This window comes from Anolis carolinensis, chromosome 1 (assembly GCF_035594765.1).
Source record: "Anolis carolinensis isolate JA03-04 chromosome 1, rAnoCar3.1.pri, whole genome shotgun sequence".
Classification (NCBI taxonomy): Eukaryota; Metazoa; Chordata; class Lepidosauria; order Squamata; family Dactyloidae; genus Anolis; species Anolis carolinensis.
This window is the reverse complement of record NC_085841.1, coordinates 327,469,592-327,482,788: the sequence shown is the minus strand read 5'-3', so window position 1 is coordinate 327,482,788 and position 13,197 is coordinate 327,469,592. Positions and strand designations below refer to the sequence as shown.

The 13,197-nt window shown below is 41.3% G+C and overlaps 1 protein-coding gene across 1 annotated transcript in view; it reads right to left on the bottom strand.

Annotated features, from left to right (window-relative positions):
* The window catches only part of mipol1 (mirror-image polydactyly 1), a 217,020-nt gene extending 209,546 nt beyond the window's left edge, over window positions 1-7,474 (bottom strand). Inside the window, exon 1 of the mRNA XM_008102816.3 lies at window positions 7,326-7,474. The gene's annotated coding sequence lies outside the window, so the exon portion shown is untranslated. The remainder of the gene's footprint in view (window positions 1-7,325) is intronic.
* Window positions 7,475-13,197: the final 5,723 nt, after the last annotated feature.

The following is a 13,197-nucleotide window of genomic DNA, read 5'->3' as shown; positions in this document are numbered from 1 at the left end:
AGAATGAGAGACCTCCAAGAACCCTGGTAACTGACAGTTTCATGCACCAATAGGCAATATGATATTGGAGAGCTTGCAGAACTTGGTCATGTGCATGCTTCTGCATTTTTTCATGTTTGCACAGGGAATGTATAAGATATTGTCCATAGGTTCTTCTAACAAACTTCAACAGTAATTGGAGGCTATGCATATACTTGACAAAATGCACCACATCTCCTATTTATGCTGACCAGTGGGTGTGTTCTCCAAGGCATTTCCTACACATATCGGCAACTACCTGTTCATTTGCCATTTAGCTCAAAATACACAGAAGAAACACAATTCAGAAATGTTTGGCACAGATAATATAACCTGTTTTGACAAGATTTTTCACCATGATAATGAACATGTTTTCTGAAAATTAGACTATATGGTTCACTGGAAAGCAGAAAAGCTAGGAGTGAAAAGATTGCTTGCTAATTTTGTCATCATTAACTAGACATCCAGGTAAGAAATAGCCTACTAATAAGTGATGTTTTTGATAATTTGGGATGTTCTTTGCATCATAATGTTAGGATTTTTGTGCGAAAACAGTTTCACAAAGGTTTTCTGCAAAAAAAAAAAGCCAAAACTAAAAAAAAAAGAAAGGGAGGGAGGGAAAGAGGAAGGGAGGGGGAGAAGAGGAGATTATTTATTTCAGAAAAATCTCCATGCACAAAAACCCTCCTCATATCTTGGGGTGAGGGGCTGAAAATATTTGTTACCAAATAAATGATTTACTACCTTCCTTAGGGCAAGGCCATTATTTAACAAACTGTTGGCACATAGCCCCATCTAGTGGTTAGGAAATTTCCCAATTATAAGAAAAAAGAATGGAGAAATTATCAACAGATATATGTTTTGCTTATGGCTTTACTATTATTAGAGTAGGAAGTTAATGATTTCTTCTTCCCCTTCTCCTTTACAGTATTTATTTATATAGCACCATCAATGTACATAGTGATGAACAAAACAACCAAATACATCTTATTATTTTACTCCTTCATCAAAAAGATAAACATGCCTGATTATCAATAAAGTCTTTCCAGACTCTGCACAGATACCTTGTCCTCATAGCTTTTTATAGATTTAGAGTGAAATATTTCCCAGTGATCTAATCTAATGTATTTGCCTTCTCTCCTTCCCTGTAATACTAATTTCTGATGCCAAGCAGGACAAAGTTAATTTGGAAACCAACTGGGAGGCAGAAAGGCACAGATAGGATCTTACAATAACGATATTCAAAGTTCCTGCTAAAATGCCATCTGAATGAAGCTACTTCTTTTGACATTATAAATGTAGCAAATAGTTTTTTTTACAGTAATAAAAACTTTGCTAACCATATGTGCACTTTTGTTAGTTTCACACACTGTTCCTTCAAACAGCACAATGAAACAAGGAAGAGATTTTATTTCATAAGGATAAAGGTGTGGACCAATATTCCTTTTTGTAATATGTGGTTAGGTACAAATATCTGAACTAATGGGAGGAGCGGAACTTCTTTGGAGATGGAGCCAAGGATGAAGATTTATATATTTGAATGTTTGCTTTTCATTTACACACAGACTGGCATCACAATACTTTCTGTGCCCTTTTTTTCTTTTCTTTTGATTTACCAAAATATTGATGGTAATCAGATAACCGTATTTTAAAGCCAAGCATAAAATCATAGTAATAATGAAAACGGCTCAAAAGAACTGTAAACTGAGAAGTGATTGCTCAGCCGGTTCTTTGGTGTGAAACAAGATTTCAGCATTCCACATTATAAATGAATATATTCATGATTATCTTTACAGATCATCGTTACTGCAAAGAGTTCAAGACTGGGACAATAAATGTCCAACCAAGGTGCTTTCAATTCAGATACCAACAGGACCTAGACCTGTATAATGTCGGTAGGGATTTGGCAATCATACGGTATCCGGGCTCTGCAGTATACAGCAAGTGGCTTGTGTAACAATATTTTGGTTGCTCACATTAGTCAACATTAATAGAGTTGGGGCCTTAGTGCTATTGAGCAGCAGGTATAATGACCTACTTTTTCACTTGTCCTCTCCATTCCTACTTATTGTAACCACAACATCCACAGCAACTAGAAAGGAAATGGATTGTCTCAATAAGTACAGACTGCCCCTGCTGTAACCCAATATATTCAGGAGTGCCTTTGTTACAAGTGGACAAGATCCATTAGCATTACAAATAACTTGCTGATAGTGGGGATGAAAATGTCTACAATTTCCACCCTATAAAAACATATTCAAATCAACACTGCTACCTGTTCAGAGTATCTTTAGGGACATTGCTTTACAAACTATTATGCAAAGAGGCTTCACAGCAATTTGTCTCTATACTATTTGTTCAAAATTCCAACAACTCTCTTTCTTTTGCACTCCATCTCTGACTTTATTTCCTACTATCAGTAGTGAGCATGATGGGTCCTCCTTAGCACTTAGCTGAGCTATTTAGGTGTTTTCCCTCCAGATTTTTCTTTAAATTAGATGTCATTCTGTAAAACATGTTGTTTCTCTCAATCCTGCTAATACTTCCTTTGTGTGTCGATAACACTGTTTTGATTTTTGCATAAGAGGTGATACTTCAAACATGAATAGTGGAAATATATAAAAACTGCTTGATTTCCAGCACATTCACCAGTATGCCTGTTTGTAAATTTAACCCCAACAAACTTTTTCCCTCTCATATAAGAAGATGTCAAGAGCAGAATGAGTAAATTGCACTCTGGGTAGCAGAATCACTCACTACTGTAAGACCAGATCGTCCTTTGCAGGTTCTTCTGATCAAGATAAGCTATCATATAAAAGCAAACCTTGTATATGCATATAAAAGCAAACCACAATTAACAAAAGTTCTGACAGTGAAGGTCCTTTCTATAAAACAATTTTTACAAACATCTACCTCCCCCCCTTTCCCATTTATTCCCATTTATGTCTAGCTGAACATTTTTAGCAGAATCAGCACTGGGAGAATGTCAAAGGGCTACAGAAACACAGACTTTCAGTGCTGGGTTGCAGAAGTACACAAGGAGCAATAATAGAAACATAAGAGTTGGAAGAGTCTACAATGGCTATCCTGTCCAACCCCTTCTGCAGAGCAGGAGGACACAATCCAAGCACTCCCCACAGATGGCCATTCAGCCTCAAGAGGAGACTCTACCATGCTTTGAGGCAGGACTGTTGAACAGCTCTTACTGCAGGGAAGTTCTTCCTAAACGTTTAGGAAGAATCTTTTCCCCAGCAGTTTGTATCTATTGTTCTGTCTTCTAGGCCCCTTCTACACAGCTGAATAAAATCCCACATCATCTGTTTAGAACTGGAATACATGACAGTCGATTCAGATAACCCAGGTCAAAGCTGATACTGTGGATTTTCTGACTTGATATTCTGGGTTATATGGCTGTGTGGAAGGGCCCTTAGTCTCTAGACCAGCCAAAAACATGTGTGTCCCCTCCCCAATATAACATGTTTTCAAATATTTAAACATAGCTATCATCTCCCTTCCCAAACTTTTCTCCATGCTAAATATACCCAGCTACTTGAGCCGCTCCTCATAGGGCTTGGCTTCCTGAACTTTGACCATTTTGGAGAAACATTTTGTTCCAGTCAATCTATCGTAGTCTTGTGTGTTTCTCTACAACTGGCAAGGTAAGCAGTAGCGGCCTACAGAGTCCCTTATGGACCATGTATGAACAGAAAAATAGATAGAAAAGGCAGAGCAGATGAGCTGCTTCACCGACTATTCCCAGCATGTCAAAAAAGCATAGACATATATTTTGACCAGTGGAGGATGCTAGAAATCACGTTTAAATGCACTTTGTGAGAAGTTTTCAGTTTTTAGCAGGTTGAAAATGATTTATGCAGGGCTTACCTGACCTTCTACAGCATTGTTTCTCAACCGATGTTTTGGCCTTCAACTCCCAGAAATCCCAACAGCTACAATAGTAAACTGGCTGGGATTTCTGTGAGTTGTAGGCCAAAACACCTGGGGATCCACAGGTTAAGAACCACTGTTCTACAGTGTACATGCACCCTAAGCAGCATATGTAATCCATTAAATAAAACTCCTTTCCCTCATTATTTCTTTGTGCATAAACACTTTTAACACACTATTAATAAACAAGTCTCTCTATATAATGCAGCCGCTCTCACTCTCTCTTACCCCCTTCAGAACTTCCTCTTTGCCTTTCCTTCTGCTGCCAGGAATTCTGGGAGTTGAAGTCCAAAACACCTGGAGGGCCAATAGTTTGATACCAATGCAATAATATCTTCCACACTGACTTTCTCAAGCAATCTTTATCTATATGCAAATTTACTTCATTCAAGACAGTTTATTCTATACCTGCCGCTCAAATCCATATAACCATCTTATATGCTCTGTGGTTCGGGTAATCACCATCTGACTCTCAAACCGGTCCCACTGTATCATTTGCACAGCAAAACAGCATTCTTCAATGCTATTTTGAAACTGTATTAAATGGTCAGTGTAGATGGGCCCTCAGAACGCTAATCCTGGGACATCTGGAAAGGTCCAGCACAACTGAACGTTATCACCATAACCCAAAACCAGCAGTGACAAGGATCAATAGGTTGGGTCTTTGTATATAAAGTTTAAAAAACCCAGTGTAACCCTAACACTTATTTTTAGGGGCACTAAGAGAGAAGAGCAGCCTAACCTTTCTCCCTCATATTCATAGATTCACATACACCCACTACAAAACTTTGCTTGTTTACAGAGTAATTCAGAGAGGGGCATGGAAAAGAGCAAACTCAAATATCACACTTTAGTGACGTATTCACAAATAATATTTTAAGGGTCCTTCCACGCAGACATATAACACAGAATATCAAGGCAAATAATACACAATATCTGCTTTGAACTGGGTACTTGAGTCCACATTGCCATATATTTCAGTTCAAAGCAGAAAATGTGGGATTTTATTCAGCTGTGTGGAAGGGGCCTTAGATTTGAATTTTCCAATCTTTTATCCCTCAGCCCTATATGGTAATGTACTCTAACTGTACTGTACCCTGCCTTGAGGAGAGATGGTCACAAATAAATAAATAAATACAATTGAAAAGGACTAGAAGTCAGAACCAATTAGTTTGTGACAACTTAGTAGCATGTTTGTCATCTGCTTACATTGTCCTATATGTTAAAAAATTAATGGATTCTGGAAGATCTTTTGCCTTCCATCCCTTTCCATTTGTCTTGCATTGTAATAATAATAATAATAATAATAATAATAATAATAATAATAATAATAAAACTTTATTTATAACCCACCCTATCTCTCTGGAGGAACTCAGGATGGTTTCCAGCAAAGGATGGCAAACATTTTGCCTTGATAAACAATAGAAACAAAACAAAACAAATCAAACAGTAAACAAACACATCAATACAAACTTATAGTAACTGGCCACTATGTCACATATACAGTAGAGTCTCACTTATCCAAGACTTGCTTATCCAAGGTTATGGATTATCCAATGCATTTTTGCAGTCAATGATTTCAATATATCATGATATTTTGGTCCTAAATTCGTAAAAGTGAATCCTGCAAAAACTGAGATACTCTGGCCCGGCCAGCCACCAGAGTTAACCCAGTCACTGCCTGATTTTGATGGGGAAGTTCTAGTTCCGTCTGCTACTGTTAAAAGCCTTGGGGTTGTGTTGGACTCATCGCTGACAAAGATCACTGCCATAAGTAAGCAGGCCTTTTTTCATCTTTGCCAGGCAAGGAAATTGGCATCCTACCTTTCGACAGAAGCATTGGCAACGGTAATCCATGCAACAGTCACCACTAGGTTGGATTATTGTAACGCCTTATATGCCGGCCTTCCGAAGACAAAAACCCAGAAGATCTGAATGGTCCAAAATGCGGTGGCCAGGCTGCTAGCGGGATCATCCCATATTACACCAATTCTGAAACAACTGCATTGGCTACCAACAGAACATCGAATCTCTTACACGATACTGATCCTGACATTTAAAGCTCGAAATGGCCAAGGACCATTATATCTTAGGGACCGCCTCATTCCTTTTTTTCATCAGTGGTCACCTCGATCCTCCCAGGAAAATCTCCTATATGTACCGGGCCCAAGGGAGGTAGACCTGGAAGCTACAAGGCATAGAGCCTTTTCGACCTATGCTCCAATTCTGTGGAACTCATTGCCTCCATATGTTAGAGCAATGTCGGAGTTGGGACCTTTTGGAAAAGCGCTCAAGACTTGGCTGTTTGGTTGTGCATTTAAGTAAATCAGATCAAATTTGCCAAATAGTCACTGTTGAATGTTTTTTATGTTGAATGTTTTTATATTGTGGAATGATATTTTAAATTGTAAGACGCTGGGAGAGAGTGACTAAGAAATAAAGTGAAGTGAAGTAAATACAGTAATTACAACATAACATTACTGCATATTGAACTACTGTACCTTTTCTGTCAAATTTGTTGTATAACATGATGTTTTGGTGCTTAATTTGTAAAATCATAGCCTAATTTGATGTTTAATAGGCTTTTCCTTAATCCCTCCTTATTATCCAAGATATTCACTTATCCAAGGTTCTGCCAGCCTGTTTAGCTTGGATAAGTGAGACTCTACTGTACTTGGAAATTTGCCCCACTAAATTTAATAGTTTACTTCCATGTTTGTGTGCATAGGATTATAGCCTTTCCTGTTTTCAAGAGGCCTTGTCTTTGATCCTCTTCTCTAAACCTGATGAGAGTTAATGCCTACCACCTGGAAATGTTTTGCAATGGCTTAAGCGGCTGAGAGGTAAAAGGAAAGGGCTTGAGGCTGTGAGGAATGGTGGGAGTTGAAGTCCAAAACACCTGGAGGGCCCAAGTTGGCACATGCCTGCACTAGTACATTGAAAGCAATGCAAGAGGGAGCACTCTATTATCCCCATGCCCCTCCACACTCCCCAAACATTCAGGGTGCAGTTTACACTGTGGAATTAATGCAGTTTGGCACTACTTTTAACTGCTCTGGGTCAGTGCTAAGGAGCCCTGGGAGTTGTAGTTTGGTCAAGAGCACCAGAGGGGGCTCTACATCTGCCATGATTCCACAGCATTGAGCCATGTCCCCTTACCTGGTATCAAACTGCATTCATTCTACAGAGAAGAGCAAATCACAGAGATAGATTGCCCCAGGTATTGAATGCTTAAAGAAGGAACTTCCCAGCCACTCCGTGCGCATGCGCGTTGCCGTTCTCCCCCCCCCTTCCCCTCCCCTCCCCTCCCCTCCCAGCAGGGATTCCGTCCCGTCAGAAAGGCGTCTGCAGTTGTTAGTTACCTGTAGGTTTCGCGCAGTCGGCCGGTTGCACGCCAAAGGGCTGCGACTACTTAGACCTGCAAAGAGCTGCGGCTACTTAGCTTCATTCATTTGTAGACTCGCCTCTACGCTGTCCACTTCCGGCGCCCGTGCGACACCTCCCTCCCCTTTTCCCGAGGGAAAGTCTGGGTGGAGAACCCACACAGGAGGGGCCTCAGGCTCAATACTATACAGTTTTTCACCACTTTAACTGCCATGGCTCAATATTATGAAACCACGAGAGTCGTAATAGTTGGCTTTTTTTTGGGAGGGGGGGTAAACAGTTTATTATAGTGATAGTACATAGAACAACAAATTATAGCAGATATAGTCAGGTAACAATAATTTTGATGTATACATGCACATCTACGTTAGTCAATCAACCAGTTGATTCTGATATGGAGTGTATATTATTATCGGTAGGTAAAGGTAAAGGTTTCTCCTGACGTTAAGTCCAGTCATGTCTGACTCTGGGGGTTGGTGCTCATCTCCATTTCTAAGCCGAAGAGCCGGCGTTGTCTGTAGACACCTCCAAGGTCATGACTGCATGGAGCGCCGTTACCTTCCCACCGGAGCGGTACCTATTGATCTACTCACATTGGCATGTTTTCGAACTGCTAGGTTGGCAGGAGCTGGAGCTAACAGCGGCCGCTCACACCACTCCCGGGGTTTGAACCTGGGACCTTTCGGTTTGCAAGTTCAGCAGCTCAACTATTTAACACATTTCGCCACCGGGGCTCCAGTAACTTATCAGTAACTTACCTTAAAACATATAGTCTTGCTATTTCTACATGTTATCCACTATTTTCAGTCTAAGCTTTCTACTCATTAAAAATAAATAAATATAAGAGTTCACCATAACATTCTCCTGGGAGTTGTAATTTTAAAAGGTCTATATCCTTCTCTCCTGGAGCCTCCACAAGCAACAACTCCCAGGATCCCATAGTATTGAGTCCTGACAGTTAAAGTGGTGTCTAAACTGCATAATTCAATATACTATACTGTAGATGCACCTCCTGTGTGGGTTGCATGTTGGACCAAGAATGCAGCTACACTGTAGAGTTAATTTAGTTGTGAGCATTTGATGGAAACAGCATATTATGTGAGAACACAGAAATGCTGGACCACTCTAACAACCACCATGCTCTGGCCTGCATAAATAGTGTCTAGCAGTCATGTCACCTCTCTGTTCTCTCTTGGTCAGACCACACCTAGAATCACACTGTCTAATTCTGGGCACCACAGTTGAAGGGAGATGTTGACAAGCTGGAATGTGTCCAAAGGAGGGCGACTAAAATGATCAAGCATCTGGAGAACAAGCCCTATGAGGAGCGGCTTAAAGAGCTGGGCATGTTTAACCTGCAGAGAGAAGTCTGAGAGGGCCTTCTTCATAGGAAGAAGGAAGCAAGCTTGTTTGCTACTGCCCTGGAGACTAGGATGCGGAACAATGGCTTCAAACCACAGGAAAGGAGATTCCACCTGAACATTAGGAAGAACTTCCTCACCGTGAGAGCTGTTCAGCAGTGGAAATTTCTGCTGCAGAGTGTGGTGGAGGCTCCTTTTTTGGAGGCTTTTAAGCAGAGGCTGGATGGCCATCTGTCGGGGGTGTTTTGAATGCGATTTTCCTGCTTCTTGGCAGGGGGTTGGGCTAGATGGCCCATGAGGTCTCTTCCAACTCTATGAAGATTCTTTGTCAGACTACACAGTCTTCTATGACTCTGTGTCAGTCTACATAAGGAAGCCATTGAAATCCACAAGCATGTGGACTATTTCAACAGAAAGAAGGAAACCATGAAAATGAACAAAATCTGGCTATCTGTATTAAGAAAACTTTAAAATCAGGACAGCAAATAAAGAAGATCACTCAGAAAACAGAGGAATTCCAGACAAAATATAATCAGGGCCAACTATCACCTCCTAACAAAGGATTCCCCACAGGCAGTAAGCAGCCAGTCCTTTAAGCTACAAGGCCATTAAATGCTAATCAAGGTGGCCAATTGCTACATTAACACTTGCCTCAAACAGACAAGAGTTCTTTCCCCCACCCGGGACTTTCCATAGATAGACAGTATAAACTCCTCTTGCCTAGTTTTCTACAGACCTCACAACCTCTGAGAATGCCTGCCATAGATGCAGCCAAAATGTCAGGAGAGAGTGCTTCTGGAATATGGGCATACATTCTGGAAAACTCACAGCAACCCAATGGGGATTCAGTTTGGGCTTGTGTTTGATGCAGTTCATCCCACTGTTTTATAGGGGGAACCTTTGGCTGGAAATACAACTGCAGTAGACTCTCAGTTAACCAAAGAAAAGAAATAATACTTTAAAATGAAAATAAAATCAATTTTAGTAGAAATGAAAGTTTAAATCATTTGTCTTTTTTGCTTTCAAGTACTGTATTAATTTTGCTTTCAAGTACAGTATTAATATCAATACAAAATTTATGGTATGAAGTATACTGCATTGGGCCTATTTTTAATAGTAGCTCTCAAGCAACCAGAAACTACGCCTGTTTGGCATCTACCTAGCCACATGAGTGCTGGTAAACTGAGAGTCTACTGTATTGCAGATTGGGCTCAACTCCTCTCAGTATTAACATTGCCTGGTTGGCTATCTCAATTTTTGAGTATTTTTTTATTGTGTTGATGTTAGAAAACTCTTTTTAATGGTGAAAAAGGATGTTTCCCTGTAAATCCCCTTTTCCCTTTATATATTTGCAACTGCCTGTAGTTTCTAAGATGAGTCTAGACCCGGTCATTGCAAAAAGGTTGGCTTTTTCAAGGGTATTCCTGTGGGACAAAATGAAAAGGCAATCCGGAAGTTCAACGGCATTTGGTGTTCTATAATTTCAAAATTCTATGTTCATTCTGGCACAACAGATATCTCACGCAGGAGGCGTGGCCAAACAGGCTCGGAATTGTCACCCAGTCGCTGGCCCAAGCTGTCAATCAAACAATGGATGCGGGACAGAAGAACCTGATTGGTGGATGAAGAACCTGATAGTTTGTTGTTTGAGAGTATTCGAGAAGGGGGTGGGGAGAAGCACTTGATTTGCTCAAGTTAGTAGGAAGCGGTGATGCGTAGCTAAGGGATTAACTCCTTAATCAGTTTGAAAATCTAAGGTACGTCTCCCACTGGAGCATTTAAGCAGTTTGACACCACTTTAGCCATCAAGGCTCAATATTAAGGAATTCTGGAGTTGTAGTTTTACAAGGTCTATGAGTACTGGTCCTGAACTACAACTTTCCACAGGATTGAGCCATGGCAGTTAAAGTAGTGCCAAACTGCATTACTGCTACAGTGCAGATGCAACCCTCGTTGGCTTCTACATAAACTAGGTGGAAGAATGAAAGAAAAAAGCTCCTAAAAACTCACTTCACATCCATCCCATTGAAACCATTTCTTCCTTTATAATGGCAGGGCCATAACTACCCCCGTTTTTTAATTACTATTCATTATTTGTAATGCTTGGAGAAAGAATTAGTCCATAGTTTTGATTTTAATACAGTATTTGCCCAATAAACAATAATAAAACTTTATTTGTACCCTGCCCCAACAAAGGACTCGAAATGGCTTACAGACACAAACATAATAAATAAGCAATCCAATTAAGAACATAACCAAAATTACACAATCAAAATTACCGAAGTCGCATATACAGATTAAGATATATGGATGAGACTCATGGCTAAACACGAAATTCAATCATGTGCTGTATACAAATAGCCTTAAGGTAATTTTATACATACTATTTTTAAATAATTGTTTGAATGAAACAAATTGTGTACCCTGAACCATGGAGCAGAAGTCCACCATTTTGGACTACTATTTCAGAATTCAAAATTCTGGATAAAGTATGCTCAACCTGTAACTGATTGCCACATAGAACCACCTGAAGCCACAGTGTTAAGGCATCCACAATGGTGGTGTTGCTTGAGTGTTGGACTGGGAACGTCACACTCTCTCAGCCTTGGAGGAAAGCAAGGGCAAATGCTCCTTAGACCCAATTCTGCCAAGGAAACCCTGTTACTGGTTCACCATGAATCATTAATGACTTGAAGGCACACAATTATATAAGGCACTTGATTTCGGTAGCCCCTTGCTTTCCTCTGAGGCTGAGAGAGTGTGACTTCTTCGAATTCATTTAGTGGGTTTTGGGGGGCAATTAGATTTGGAGGAACATGAACACTGGAGGAAGGAACACCGACAATATACAGATGATACCACACTACCAAGACATGGAATGATTACTGAACAGTTAAGGTAGAAAGTGCAGAAGCAGGTTTACAGTTGAACATTAAGAAAATAAAACAAATGACCACGTAACTTTACATAATGATTTACATAACTTTAAAGTAGACATTGACAAAGGTCAAGATTTCCCATACTTGGTTCAATCATTATTCAGAGTGAAGATTGCGGTTAAGAAATCTGAAAACGAATAGGCCAGTGGTTCACAACCTGCGGGTCCCCAGGTGTTTGGCCTACAACTCCCAGAAATCCCAGCCACTTTACCAGCTGTTAGGATTTCTGGGAGTTGAAGGCCAAAACATTTGGGGGACCCACAGGTTGAGAACCACTGGACTAGGGATTGGAAGGGCAGTTCTGAAAGAACTAGACAAGATCCTGAAGATGTATCACTGAATGCTAAAGTTGTATCATATCGTTGTATGCCCCATTTCTGTGGATCGTTGTGAAAGCTGAACAGCAAAAACAAAAAAACAAAAACAAAACAACAAAAGCCTATAGGAAGAAAATCAACTTATTTGAAGTGTGGTGCTGGAGAAGAGTTCTGCAGACACTGTAGACTGTCAAGATAATTAAATGGAGACTGTTGTACGTTGGACATATTATGAGAAAAAAGATGACTGGGAAGGGCGGAGTTACGAGCTCTGATGCAGGGCTGAGCTTCAATCTCTGTCATGTGGCGCTAGAGGAGTGGGCGTGGCTTCTTCCCAAGAGCCCAAGACAGGGTTAAGAATCTATACCTCTCCTGAGGCACTTGTCGGGACACAGAGGGCGGAGCTAGGGAAGGAGGCAGAGCCTCCTTCCAAGAGCCCAAGACAGGGCTGAGCCTCTATACCTCTCCTGAGAGGCCTTTTAGGACTAAAGGGTGGGGCTAGGGGCGGGACCTCTTCCCAAGAGTGCGAGACAGGGCTGAGCCTCTATACCTTCCATGAGGCACTTGGTAGAACATGGGGGTGGGGTATAGAGGTTCAGCCCCATCAGGCACTTGGGAAGAGGCCCCGCCTCCTCATCTAGCCCTGCCCCTTGTGTCCTGGCATGCGCCACATGACAGGGATAGAAGCTCAGCCCTGCCTCAGAGCTTGTAACTCCGCCCATCCTAGTCCTGGCCTCCCATTTGTGGCCCCACCCACCTCCCCCTCCCAGCCCTGCATCTTGGACTAGGGGAGAAGCTCAGCCCCACCCCCTTGAGTAGGAGCCACGCCCAATCCTCTAAGCCACGCCCCTTTCCAGGGGGCGCTGAGTAATATTTTTTTCTGGAAAGGGGGCGGTAGGCCAAATAGTTTGGGAACCACTGCTATAAACTAATGTAATGATGACCCAGACTGGCCTTGGAATATGATCTGGATTATGTGATTTTAATTCTTGCTTTAATGTTACGTTTTAATTGGTTGGTTTTTAATGTTTTTTATTTATTCATTGATGTATGTATACATGCGGCACTGAATTGTTGCCTTTGTAAGGAATTGTGGGAGTTGAAGTCCAAAACCCCTGGAGGGCCTAAGTTTGCCCCTGCCTGGTGCCGATGCACTCCTACTGGGTTTTGCCCGCCTCTTCCCGCCCCGCCTGCCCTCCCTCCCTCGCCCACTGGAAGGAGTCGCCCCCCCCC